Consider the following 12,918-nt stretch of genomic DNA (forward strand, 5'->3'; position numbering starts at 1 on the left):
AGCTGAACGGTCAAGAGCCGAGTTGATGACAGATGTAATTGCCAGGCATGGTTTTCGGAATCCACGGTGCTCTTCCATCATTATCAGCTTTCCCAGCAAATTGAAACAGTAGGTGTATATTAACATTGCAGCCCACAGCTGGCTGTATTACTGCTAATCTGGGCCATTTTTTCATTAAAATGCAATCAATACCCCAAGACATTAAAATACAAAGTTGTATAGAATGTAATAAATGGAGCAGGCAATTCTGGAAACACCACATGGATTCAAAAAGTATCTTGTGAGTAAAGACAGTGCTTACATTGGACATTTTCTTCTACTGGAAGATAACTGGGATGTCAGCTGCCTAGCAAAGGATTATGGAAAGGTAAGTAAAAACCAGGACTTATTGCCAAACACAGCTGGAAGAAGCATAGAAACCATTTAATCTAAATTCTTTTTTAAATCCCAAATGGAAGGAAGACATTAAGTCATCTCAGACATTGGAAGTTGAAACTAGATTTTATACTGCAGAAACAAGGTCCAGGAAAATGGTAACACTGTTTCAAAGAAACATCAAATTAGATACATTTGATAAAAACATGCATCAAAGAAACATCATCAGGAAAAGGAAATGCTATAGGTAGTCAGTGCTCATATAAAATTTCAGGTCTATGGGAATAAGTATAGGAATCCAATGTTTTTAATAAACCTCTTTCCTAAACTTAAAAAAAAAAAGAAGTATAAAAGAAGTAGAACTGGCCCACATGTGGTGCACACCTGTAATCCCAGCAGCTCCGGAACCTGAGACAGGAGGATTTTAAGTTCAAAGTCAGTCTCAGCAATGGCAAGGTGCTAAGCAACTCTGTGAAACCCTGTCTCTAAATAATATACAAAACAGGGCTGGGGATGTGGCTCAGTGGTTGAGTGACCCTGAGTACAATCCCCACAAAAGTAGAAATGTATGTATATAAATCATAAGTCAATAGAGTGTTACAAGTGTAACACAGAAGGGTACCTCCACCCAGATCTCAGTACAAAATATTTACAGTATCTCTGAAGCATTCAGATATCTTATGCTGGTTATTATCTCACTCCAAAGTAACTACTATGTTGGCTTTCTTTCAGGGTGACCACTAATAGTAACACAAGGCTTCAAGTAAACATACTGATACTTCAGAAAAAAAAGTTAGTGGAAATAGTCAACCTATGAGAAGCAGAATAAGTATCCTAACAGCTTAAAGGGGGCAGTAATCCACTGAAAACTCTGCATTCTTCTCTAGCCCCCATGCAAAGTGACAAGTTCATTTTTGCTCATTTTTTATGTAATTTTCTGAATTTAACTCTTTTAATTTAGAAATTATTCATGGATAGTACAGAGGTGGTTTGCCTTTAAAGTTCTACTATCCATTTGACAGCAATACCCCTGATTGTTGGGGACATGTGAAAATGGAATCAATTTTCCTAGTGTCTGTGTGGCATGGTCTCCCTGAGGTCTGTTTTTGAAGATCTCTCTGTGCCCAAAGGCATGAGTCAATCAATTACAGTTGGAGTAAATTGTGTCCCTTCATTATAATTTTTTAGTGCGAAACTAAGCTAATTGAGACCGATTACCTGAACTTAGCCTTATCAACACCAAAATCAAATTAACTAGAATATTACCATGAAGACAAATATTTATGACGTCAATCTCCAATAAAGGCAAACCTAGAAAATGTTTACAAATGCTTAGTGCTAATTATAATTAAATAGGATGTATTTCTGCCAAGGTTAAGCTTCTTCTATAATTGGTCAGGGATTAACTTCTTTTATCATTTACATATATATTCATATATTTGTGTGTGTATATAGTATTTTATAATGAATTCATCTTTTCCTCTCCATCCACCTCCATTCAATCTGAGATTGAAAAATGACTTTTTTTTCTCCCTTTACATAAATGTCATTGTCAACTGCTTCATTTGGAATATTGGAAGGCTTTGGAAAAGTAACTGAAGGGATATAGGCTGCCAATCATGATTGCTTTTAATATTTTAACTTTTTTTCTTCTGAAAGCAAGTGGTTGGACATTTAACCTGTGCTCACACCTCTCTACATGTTCCTAACAAGTCCCCAAAGGTGCCTGGGAGAGTAAGCAGCCTAACTGAGACTTATTAATTGAACTTGGCCTTATTGACACCAAAATCACATTAACTTGAATATTACCATAAAGACAAATATTTATGACATTTCAACCCCAAATAAAGGCCAACCTAGACAATGTTTATGAATGCTAAATATTAATGAACACATATAAATAAGTAAATAAAATAAATACATTATAATGAATACATATAAATAAATAAATAAGCAGCTGCTGTGATGTTCCTAACCCCAGCAATAAAACATCCCAGTCAGTGTCTCCCTCTTCTGTATTCCAAACCCAGGGGACAAACAGTAAAGCTCTCTCTAGAGAAAAGGAGAACACATGAATTACTCAGAGTATTTTTAGATGACTTCTGAACCTCAATGAATAAATCTTAGAAAGCAACACTGACTTAGACCAAACAAACCAACTCTGGCTTTTAAATCCAGTCAAAGAAAAGTTTTCAGATCCAACACCCTGTATCATCTAGTGGACCCTGGAGTTTGTCCATAAGGGTCTACTTCAGCTCTGTTTAACTACCTACCCACACTTATAAATATTTAATCAGATCACAGGTACCTGCTTTAAAAAGAGGGGGGGAAGAAACCCTGACAGATACTCTTGGACAAACATGACCTTGAGAAGGCAAAACTACATTTAAATGTTAGTCTCATCTTGATTTGCATTTAAGGAAGGGAAACAAGAGTCATAACTGCTGAACAGAATGGAGTTACTGAATTTTCTGAATTGCCGGAAGCCATATAAATATCTAAATATCTTTCATTAAGTGTACTCTCTAATATTAGATCATAGAATATTAGAGTTGTGATTGATATATATGAATACAATACTGTTTTTGCTTTTTGGATATGAAAGGCATTGAAAGGAATAGAGTTTTTTTCCCTTATAATTTTGTTTTATTGCTGTCACTTTTATTTTTCAACTTTGACACTGAACATTGAAAAACATGTTGGAAGATTTTGAACGTTTTAAAATTAATTAGGTAATTAAGTTATTATTGAGTTAATTTTCATGAAATCCTGATTTCACTGCCCTGTTGATTCCATCTAAAGTATGCTCCACATGTGGACCACTGGGGGTGTGGTTCTTAGTTGTTCCTCTGTCTCAAGGGGCACTTCTCTGGCATTGAGGCTCCAGGTGGCACTACAAACAGTCAGGTACAGCATCTCCTTCCAGCCACTGTATATTGATCTAAATATAAAAAGGTTTTAACATGCTAGACTCCCAGTAAATTCCATTTGTCCTCTTTCAGTGAATTTAAAACTGTAAGCTTAACACCCAAATGATATTCCATGGATATCATCTCTGTGGCCTACCACTTGCTACAACTCACACTTTCCTGAGACTTCAATCAAACCCTCATATTATTCTATGCTCTTTGTTCATGATGTGTGCTTTTCCTTCCCCCATCCCCTTTTAGGGTGGCCTCTTTTTCTTTCTTTCTGTGTGTGTATGCACAACTGCAAATGTGCATATACACATTTCCTATGATTGGGATCATTTTCAAAAATTCCTCTTCAATCTAATTTTTGTTCCATGGGCTTGCTCATCTTTCTTTTGAATTCTCACTAAAATCTAAGCTTCTTGAGGCTTCTCTCTCCTCTTCCACACACCATCCCTGGTGCCTCTGTTAGTACCTGGGACAGAGTAGGCACTGTATAAACAGTGAATGGAAGACAGTTTAGATATGAATGAACACTAGTGAGATAATCAGACCTACCCACTATGTCCAAGGATATGGCACTTTTAAAGTTCTGAACTGTCAGGGCTTCTATGGTGATCTCATCCTCAACTGCTTATTCCTTTGAGGACCACAAACCATGCTCTATGGCCAACATTCCATGTGATAGCTTGGCCTATGCATTTCAGTCAGTTTAAACATGCCAGCATGATTGGCTTTGATTTGAGCAATCTTCATTACATAAGCAGAGGCCTCTAACTTTCTTGCCTCAATAAATGAGTATAAGCCAGGCATGATGGTGTACGCCTGTAATCCCAGCAACTAGGAGGCTGAGGAAGGAGGACTGTAAGTTAGTGACCAGCCTCAGCAACTGAACAAAGGTCCAAGCAACTTAGTGAGACTCTGTATCTAAATAAAATAAAATAGACTAGGGATATAGCTCAGTGTGAAAAGCACTCCTGGATTCAATTCCCTGTATCAACTTTAATAAATAAATAAATAAATCTCAAATGAACATGTGTCTTCATTTCATATTCCTATCTTAATTATATTTGTGTGTTTGGAATATTGTACAGAGGTGGACATTTTTTTTTTACCTTTTTTGTGGTTTAAATCGCATTTTTAATATCTGTTCTTATTTTACTCATTGTGTTTAAGAATTTTAATGTCATCATTTTCAAAGGCTTCTGAAAATTTGGCAGTGTCTGCTTTCCATATACAGGAGATTGTTTCATTATTACAAAAGCAATTTCTTTAATTTGACTCTTCTAGGTTACAAGGAAAAGGACTTGCATTCTGCTTTGTCCACGTGTGTCCAGTGGAAAAAGTATGGAACACAAAGCACTATAATAAGAATAGGCTTTGGACTTTGGTGGTGCATACCCAAGGGTTTTTGTCCACCTGGTGGAGTCTGGGAGAAGATAACTGTTAGAGTGGGCAGGCCAGCAAGGTGAGCATGGCATCATTGATAGAATGGGTGTCTCATGTTTGGCTCCCTAGAAAAGCTGGAGATGGGGATTCTTACAGAGAGATTTATTGAGGTAGGGCTTTTCGGAGAAATCTGTAAGGGAGGAAGGAAAAGCAAGATGTAGGCTTAGTTGACCAGCAGTCTCAACTTGATTGCAAGAGGAACTCTGGAATCTAATTTGCATCTCACAATGTCTAGCATTGAGAATGGGGGGCTTGAGTTCTATATCACCAGATCAGATTCTCTGCTTATATAAGTTTCTCCCTACCAGATGGGAGCAGGCGACTCCTATCTCTCAAGGACAATCTCCTAGAGATATTTTCAGATATTTTCAGGTTGGAACCTTAGTACCAGTACCCATGGCAGTTGGCGATCTAGGCAGGACACCAATCACATCTGCTACAATTAAGAATATCTGTGTTAAGGAAAAAAGAGAATATATTTTGCCTCCTGGACTCTGATTTCTGTGTTGCTGAAAATACAACGCCAACCTTTCCTTGAGGATTTTATGGTTTTCCCTTTCCTTTTGATTGTCAGTGTTGGTCCAGATCAGCTGAGTCTTTGAGCATCTTATTTTCCTAAATTTGTTGCAAAAGACTTTGATTGAAATATATTAAGTATTCTGAGCCATGGCTGCTTCTCCTCTTTCAAATGATTGATTCTCAGATATATTCCTAATTTCTAGGATTCCCAGTTTCATACAAGCAACAAATTTCATTCATTCTAAGACACATTCTTTCATATTTTAACATCTCAGAAATTAGAATGCTGCATGCCCTAATATTTGTGAGCCTTTCTCCATTATTATTTGCTACATAAACAGAGAGGCCACTTAGAATCAATGACTTTTAAAGTTAACAGAACAAGTCATATTAGAAACATAACAAACTCACATGGACTGTTCTGTAAAAGAACACACTCTTTATGGATCTCTTTTAGTAGTAAAATAATAGTTAGAAGTAAACTTTCACAATGTGGTTCATGCTTAAGTACCAATGCATTTGAAATGGCATAGTATTCCCCTGGATGTACTTGATTCTATGGACCACAATTCATTGAAAGGATATAATTCATTAATGTAAAAGAAAGTATCTTGGACCATCAAGCTATAGTGAACCCTCAGTGCTTTTACTTTTTCTTTCTTCCTTTGCATAAGCCTTAAGATGAATACCCCAAATTCCACAAATTAATTGACACCTTACAATTTTGTTCAAATGAGAAGATCCTATTGGATTAACAAAAATTATGGAAAAAATGAATTTTTGAAATTCAAGAACAAATAACTGATACAAGGTTAATGAAGAATCACCTAGAATTGGCCCTTAAGGGAGCAGCCTACATAAATGGATAAGAATCATTTATAATTAGGTTTTTCCTTTTACACTTGAAAAGTAGCTAAGATGATGAGCTTGTATATAAGGTTAGACATATCTTTCATGCCTGCAATTTTATTTCTATTTTTAATTTGCCTAAGGTTAGTTTTCATAGGAATTCCATAGCTAACTTCACATAGTAACTGTATAGAGCAATACTTTGTTGTAATCAGAAACTTTCAGGTTAACAAGTATTCCTTAATTCTGCCCCTGTTTAGATGGATGAAATTGTACATTCATGCAATAGTTACAGAAGTTCTAGGCCATCTTTAGTACTACAGAAATGATTTAAAATGCATGGATTTTAAATGAAACAAAGCCAGACATCAAAGACTATCTAGTGTATGATTCTAGTGATAGAAAGTTTGAGAAAGAAGTTATGTATTGTCATAGAAATTAGATAATAATTGCCTTTAGCTGGAATAGGGCTGGCCTGAACGTCTTGGGACAATAATATTTCATACCTACATCTAGATGGTTGTTGAATGAATTTACATATTTGTCAGAGGTCTTCACACTTAACATTTATGCATTTTACTGATGGTATATTGTTACTTAATAAAGTATTATTAGGAAGAAGTATGTAGGTTCTTGCTTGAATCATGGATACAATCTTACAAAAGAGGTTAATACAGAAAAAACAAAAACAAAAACAGCTCTTCTTCTTTGGCACTGCCTATAGAGGTGGCCACCATCTATATTTGGCATCACATCTGCCCTCAGACCTTTTGTGAAGCCCAAAATCATCAAAAAGAGGACTAGGAAGTTTATCTAGCACCAGTAAGCCTGATATATCAAAATTAAGCACAACTGGCATAAAACCAGAGGTATTGACAACAGGGTGCAGAGAAGATTCAAGGCCCAAATTTTGATGCCCAACACTGGTTATGGGAGCAATAAGAAAACAAAGCACATGCTGCCCAGTGGCTTCCAGAACTTCCTGGTCCACAATATCAAGAAGCTAGAACAAATCTTACTATGTTGAGATTGCTCACAATGTTTCCTCCAAGAACCACAAAGCCATTGTGGAAAGAGCAGCCCACTGGCCATCAGAGTCACCAATCTTGATGCCCAGCTATGCAGTGAAAAAAATGAATAGACAGGTCATGCGTGCATTTATTTTGTGTGTGTATGTTTAAATAAAATTACATAAACTGCCAAAAAAGAAAAAAGAAAGAAAAGAAAAAAACCCAAAATAGTCAGATCTGGGTAACTGGGAGAAGAATACTCAGATAGAAGTTAATAGTATGATTTATATGATTTATCCAATTGTTGACAAATCATAATACAATAATAATGATGCCAACCTTTAATTAACCAATAAGATATTCTGAAATTCCTAAAATGAGATTTCAGAATAAACTGCTTCTGCTTCACCAAATCTTAGTTTCACCAAGGACTTTTCAACAGTTTTTGCCTCTGCAGAGTTAAAAAGTTGAGAACTACCAACAGTTTTTCCACAGGTAAAGTGCTAATGGCCCCTAAAGGGAATTTTCTTATCACTAACACTTAAGTGTGATTTCTAAATAGCTTTTTTCTGTGAGTGCTAGGTTTGAGAAAATGCAATTCTTTCTTGACTAAAACATGGACCCTAAAGCATCAATGCTTTAAAAAGGAGATTATGTTAAATAGACTAAATCAGAATGAAGATGCATCAAATAATGGTTCCGACCTAATAGCACATGTTTTTACCCATTATGGATCAGGCATCTCCAACAATGTATCAGATCAAAGATTAATTAAATTTTAGAAAGATAGAAATTTAAAAGCTAAATTTTCTTCAGAAGTTATTAAATGATGTCCTAATATTGTCTTGGTATTCTGCTATGTGAGTGTAATGTTCATATGAGGATTTGGGTGGGGGAAAGCAAGACAAATATTGGCATGTCATTTTGGTGATTGATTGTTTCTGAGGTGGAGTTGTAGAGTTCTGTATTTAGCTCCTAGTGTATCTACCCTAGAAAATAAATTACTGGGCAATTATAGAGAATGGAAAAAAATCATCTAGTTTACTTTCACTCTTCTATCAGATCAGAGCTCCAAGTCTCTTCCTCAGAAGAGCTTCCCCTATATTTTCCTCCCTCTATACTAATTGCACTAACACATTCTCTATTCCTCCTTTGCAGTATTCGCCATAGTTATAATATCTTTCTTACTCTCCAAACTCTGAGCTGACCAGAAGGCAAGACCTTGTGTCTGCTTCTGCTCACTTTGCAACCTCAGCAGGTCTATTGCCGGTATGTCGCAGTAAACATCCAATAAGGACTGAATGAATAAATATGTGAATAAACCAATGAATAATGAAACTGCAAGATTATGAATATGAACCACATGAGTACATTAAATGTTTCCTTTGCAGAGTGAAAGTGCCACCTTATGACTCTCAGTCTCCACCTGCCATTTTCTCTCCACTTGGGTTTTCTCTCTGAAATCCTACTATACCCCACATCTCTGAAAGGCTCGGAAGCATAAGAAATTCCTGTATGCATAGCCCTGTAATATTTCTGAAGCTGGGAGAAAGAGAATGACAATTGAACTTGGTATTTCTGCTTTTGTGGGTCAGTGTAGACTAATATAATGTTAATAAACAACTCCCAGATCAAATTGTCACAATTAAAGCTCATTTTCAGTGGTTTTCTTCTTCTCAAAGTTATTCAGGAACCTCAACTCCTTCTATTTTTCCTTTCTGCTCTCCTCCTGGCTTTGGAATCTTCCGCATTCCATCAGTGGTTGGACTGGGACTACAGACAGGTTATACCATTTCTGCTCATGGTCCCTTGACCAGGACATGACCTTCTGACTACAAGGGATATTGGGAAATGCAGCCTATTTTGTGCCCAGGTAGGAGAGGAGAGAACATGACTATTAATGGAGCTGATAGAACTGTTTCTATTACACTGGGATTCTTGGACTCTGCAGCTCCATATCCTTCCATCGTGAATCAGACTAACAATGCTCATAGGAGGGCAGACTTTTGGTGGTTGTCAGGCTTGAGTGGCTCTGACTGATGACTATTTTATTATCAACCCAGCATTGATTCCAATTACAACTATAAAGCACACCCCTCAAAGATACTGATTTAGTTTCATAGTTTCAGTAAATTTTGTCTTCTTCTTGCATCTCAATGAGGCTACAGGCTTACCTCTAGTATCTTTGGTCATGGGATATTGGACAGAAGGTACCAGACATAAGCAACCCTTCTGTGCCATTGCTTATGGCTCTCTGGATGCAGCATGGTGTCATCTCTACTCAGAATGTCTAAACCTTCTATTCCAGTGATTTTTTTTGACCCCACATCCTTCAAGATTAGCACGCCCTCTTCTGTCAGATGGTTGAACTCATTCCCTATTAGAACAGGCACACCTGATATATAGGACCTACCATCTTGTAATGAAGAGATTATTCATTTGTCTGCTAATATTGTAAGAACTAAAAAGTTGTAAGGATGTTATATTTTTCTGTATAGCCACAACAAAAGTTATGAGGAAAACTTTGATGAATGTTTTTGTGGTTGAGTGGATGCCCTTCCCAACTTGATCATGACTCCACTATAAACATCTTGTCTAAGGTTTTAGTTACCAAGATTTTGGAACTTAAACCCTTATGTGTGACTAGTAGTATTCAGCATAAAAATGAAAAAAAAAAACTTAAGAGTGAATATTAGAATCATAATTTCTCATTTTCTATAAAACCCTAGGATTCTAAAAGAAACCAAGCAATTCAATGCTTCTAATTTAGCTAAATAAAGCTGAGGCTATTTTAGTTTGTTGTGAAAATAGCTAACACAGATTTTAGATATTACTTGAATTTATATGCATAGAGAGGATCTGTCTTTGGTAGAGTCAATTGTCATTCTGAAATGATCACTGATTGCCTTTCACTTGCATGGGAGGGAAACTGCTCTGCTGCATATGTTGAGATTGGCCATGTGACTTGCTTTGGTTTTACCATGAGTAGGGTGAGTACAGATTGTATGTATGATTCCTTTTGGGCCAATGTAATGCTGCAGAAGTGATCAGTGGAGGCTTCAAAGAGGCCATTGCCAAGGAAGAGCATGGGCTTAGAGGAGTTGCATGATATACATATGGAGCAAAGCAACCTCAGCCAATCTGTCAAATCTTTACTAATCACCCCTGATGACCCAACAGAAGTGAGAATTGATGACTTACCATTGAAGCCACTGCAATTTAGGGTGTTAGTTATGCATCAATATTTAATGTGTACATTTCTTATATGAACTTTTCTTTATTCTGTGCCTCCCTTAAAACCAATGTATACCTAGAAGGTAAATTACACAATGAACCAACCCATATGGTGGGAAGTAGACAATGGGGAGGAAATTCTAATTAGCAATTCTTGCAGCTAGTGACACTGGTTTTTGGACAGACCATGCATCATTTTGAATAATTGTATGGGATACAGGAAAACAGCTACCTATAAAGGCTTGCATACACTACTAACACAAGTTCACAGAGTCTATGTGATAGGAAGAGAGCTACAGGAGAGGTAAATGATTATGTTAGAAATTTCTAATAATTGCATGCAACCTGAGTATATTTAGTGCCATAATTATAAATATAATTTACAGTAATGGTGTCTTCATGCTAACAGTTATTAGTTTAATAAAACTACCACTATAAGAAAGCTGATTCTATTACTGAAACAGCTCTCTAATTGAAGGGCTATTATTATAGTCACTTTAGAATAGAAACAGTAAATAAGTGGTAGTGCTATTAAAAGTATGCAGCTGTTCATCTGGGATTAAATATATAGAAAATTCTACTGCTTTCCATGGAATAATATTTGAGCCTTGACTTTAACATTGATTTTTTTCTGACTTTCATATGCTAATCAATTCGTAGTACAGATACTTTTTAATCTAGGAGCTTGTTGCTCAAATTGTAGTCTGCAGGCCAAAAGCATCAACATGACCTGGGCTTGTTAAAAAAAAAAAAAAAGAATCTCAGTCTCCTGATCAATTGCAGAAGATTAATCTTAATATTTCAAGTAACATGTAAGAATATTAAAGTTTGAGAAGCATTGATCTTAGATATCCATTTGGAAGAACTACTTAACATATGAAGCAAAAATAATAATATAATAATATTTTATCATACATAGTACGTGGGACATACAATCAAAAACCTGGTCTGGGGTTGTTGCTCAGTGTCAAAGTGCTTGCCTAGCATATGTGAGGCACTGGGTTTGATTCTCAGCATCACATATAAATAAATATAATAAAGGTCCATCAATGACTAAAAAAAAATTTAAAAACAAGTTGAAAAGCAAACAAAAACCTATTGTTGCCAGGAGTGGTGGCATATACCTGTAATCCTATCAGCTTGGGAGGCTGAGGCAGGAGGATTGCATGTCCAAAGCCAGCCTCAGCAATAGTGAGGTGCTAAGGAACTCAGTGAGACTCTGTCTCTAAAATAAAATACAAAAAAATAGGGCTGGGGATGTGGCTCAGTGGTTGAGTGCCCCTGAGTTTGATACTGGGTTACCACTACCCCCACCCTGGGTGAGGGGGAAATGATTGTTTTACCTTTTAGTCAAGACTTTCTTTGTTAGGGTAAGAATGACACTGTAAGATCACAGAATGAACATTAGACTATGGAACACAATGTTGTTTAGGGATGAGGACTTTTATTTATGATAACCTTTTTTTCTTCTTAATGATAAGGTTAAATGCTTTTATTCTTCAGTTCTGGAAGCCCTTTATCATTTCCTTTGTAAGTATTTTGGTTGCTAGATTTTAGAGATAACTATCTTATATCAGGAAATATTTCATGATAACCACTAAGCAAAAGGGGAACCGAATTCTTATAATAGTTTAGTGGGGATGTAACTCTGTTTTCGTATAGCATATGCCTTCATTTTGAATTGTCCAAGCTCTTCCAATACAAGTGGATGCTGAAATGAACACAACAATTTACATTGTAAGAAAATGTAATCTACCTTATTGCAACTGATGGTGAAAATAGTGTCTGTTTACTGTGCTATTGTTAGTTGATAGATTACTTGTTGTTGTTGCTGGAGATTGAACCCAGGGCCTTGCACAGGCTAAACACACAGTATATCACTTAACTAATCCCCAACCCACAGATTACTTTTCCTGTGTGTGAATGAATGAGAGCACATATATTGTTCCTTTCTATATAACACAGGAATAGTTGGGGGCTTTAAAAGTGACTGCATTGCTTAATGATTTTTTTCACATTTACATCTCTATATCACCTTTAGCCATATAAAAGAACATGCCCAATATCACTGAAGATTTCTTTGATTAGCTTTGCTTGCTCTTGAACTTCATATAAATGGATTCACACAGGGTGCACTTGAGTGTCAAGATTTATAGACAAACACTTTGATTTTAATATTTAGCAAATGAAGCAATTATTCCAAGTAAAATGTTATGAATATTATCAAATATTGTATGATCTCACTTATATGTGGTATGTAAAAACTCAAATTCGTAGAAGAATATTCATTACCAGAGCTAGCAGACGGGGTGACAGGGGCAAGGGATAATGTTGGCCAATGGGTAGAGTTTCAGTTATGGAGCAGGAATATTCTGTTGAACTATCACAGAGCAAAGTAACTATAGTTAATAGTAATATGTGGAATACTTCAAAATTGCTACAGATCGGATTTGAAATATTCTCACCACAAAATATTGATAAGGACATGAAGGAGAGGCCATGTTAATTAGCCTAATTTGCTCATTCCACACTGTCCACCTGTGTTGAAGCATCACAATATATTCTGTAAT

The 12,918-nt window shown here is 36.2% G+C and overlaps 1 pseudogene; it reads left to right on the plus strand.

The window, feature by feature from the left end:
- Window positions 1-232: 232 nt before the first annotated feature.
- On the plus strand, window positions 233-7,245 carry LOC113180684 (large ribosomal subunit protein eL32 pseudogene; annotated as a pseudogene).
- Window positions 7,246-12,918: the final 5,673 nt, after the last annotated feature.

Source organism: Urocitellus parryii, chromosome 6 (genome assembly GCF_045843805.1).
Source record: "Urocitellus parryii isolate mUroPar1 chromosome 6, mUroPar1.hap1, whole genome shotgun sequence".
Classification (NCBI taxonomy): domain Eukaryota; kingdom Metazoa; phylum Chordata; class Mammalia; order Rodentia; family Sciuridae; genus Urocitellus; species Urocitellus parryii.